Source organism: Cyprinus carpio, unplaced genomic scaffold (assembly GCF_018340385.1).
Source record: "Cyprinus carpio isolate SPL01 unplaced genomic scaffold, ASM1834038v1 S000006505, whole genome shotgun sequence".
NCBI lineage: Eukaryota > Metazoa > Chordata > Actinopteri > Cypriniformes > Cyprinidae > Cyprinus > Cyprinus carpio.
The window spans coordinates 46,476-48,248 of NW_024879173.1; the positions used below are offsets into that span (position 1 = coordinate 46,476).

The 1,773-nt window shown below is 39.7% G+C and overlaps 1 long non-coding RNA gene across 1 annotated transcript in view; it reads left to right on the plus strand.

Annotated features, from left to right (window-relative positions):
- LOC122143803 overlaps positions 1 to 1,773 on the plus strand; it is a 10,928-nt gene that overhangs the window by 7,909 nt on the left and 1,246 nt on the right. The window lies entirely within an intron of this gene.

Below are 1,773 nucleotides of genomic sequence, written 5' to 3' on the forward strand. Positions count from 1 at the left end.
GGCCGTAAGATTAACTTATCAACTTTCAATAAAGTTATCACTTCTTATAATTCCAGGAAAAAAATAGTTTCTGGCCATGAAACCATTCTCCTGTCCTTATGAAATTTAGGTTACTGAAAAGTAACAAATAAGCTTTGTAGCTAAGATCAAACATTTCATTGACTTCGTAATGTGAGCATTTTAGACAGAAGCAATCATGAATATATTGGCTTTTAATAATTGAACTAATAATACATAAAACTACGATTCACACAGAGCAAATATGCGTATAACAATACAAACAGTAAAAACAAATACAATACAAAACGAATAACAAAATGAGAGAGAGAGAGAGAGAGAGAGAGAGAGAGAGAGAGTGAGCGAGAGAAGGTGAGAGAGGAATAGGCGAGACCACAGAATGATCGCCCAGTATGGCAAAATCACATACAGTAACCTTTTGAAAGACAACAAGCAATCAAATCACCTTGAAAAAGGGAATAGACAACCTTAAGCAGCGTTTAAATCTCTATAGGAAATAATACTTGCATGTGGGTATCTTTGTGCCTGCTAAAGATGAGCGTGTGTGTGTCATCTGTTGGAGCTGGGCGTGTTCTCTCATGTCTTCCGGGGCGAGCAGACTCGCGCGAAGTTTCAAAGGTTCAACGAACGTGGAGTTACCAAAGAAATGATTCAGAGTTCGTCTCCCTCGTGTAGGGAGAGGCGAATATGAGAATGAAACTTAGTAAAGAAAAGAAAAACGGAGATGAGAGCTCCCTAAGGAACCATCGCGACAGACGTTCTCTCAGACGAAGTGCGACGAGAACTCTCTGTGTCAGTCTCTTATGGAGCGACTGGGTTCACACGAACAACCAATGAACGTCCACGATCTGAAGCGGGAAAAAGTTCCTTTGTCTCTGGGGAGACACCCACTCGAGTGAGTTATGGTGTTGTCAGAATTCAGCAGTTATATTCCAGCAAGATGGTAATTCCAGAATAATACATTTTACTGTAATTTCCTATGTATGAGTGGTTCGGTCAAAGCAAGACGGTTAAACAGATACAATAAAATGACAGGTAAAGGTAGGAGAAACATAAAGTTACATTCATATGCAGAATTACACACATTTAAAGTTTGATTAACACACGGTAAAATTGCAGATACTCCAATCTGATATGGAAGACATCTAAGCACAAAAAGGAAATACAGTCAATACATTTAGAATATATTTACTTTCCTTTTTCCTTACAAGAATTCCTAGCGAGCTGGGCTTGTTCTGTTTCTCACAGTTGGGTCATAAAGTTTATGACCTGGTCAGAGGTAGGTTTATAAAATCATGACTCTATTTGAGAACATTAATTAGGAGAAACATTTCCAAGTTATAAATCAGAAAATCATAACCCTCGCATAACAGGGCTAGCCAGTTATGCAAAGCACAACCCATCAAACACATCTTTGTAATGACTTACATGATGAGTGTAAAGAAACTGTGTGTGTGTGTGTGTGTGTGTGTGTGTGTGTGTGTGTGTGTGTGTGTGTGTAAAGGTGCAGAGAGCTGCTCAAACGTGATGTAGAATGTCTTGTCGTGCCGTGGGGGGGGGGTCGTAAAGCAATTTAAACCCAGCCATGCTGGCACCAGGCCGGTCATTCATTTACCTGCATGAGTTCAGGGGCTAAAAGCTTTGGATTTTAGCGAAGGAATGTGCATTGTTTTAGATTCAACGAGCCATGATTCATTAATTCAGAACCAATGAATGAATGAACTGCTCATACGTTACAATGAGACCATCACTCTC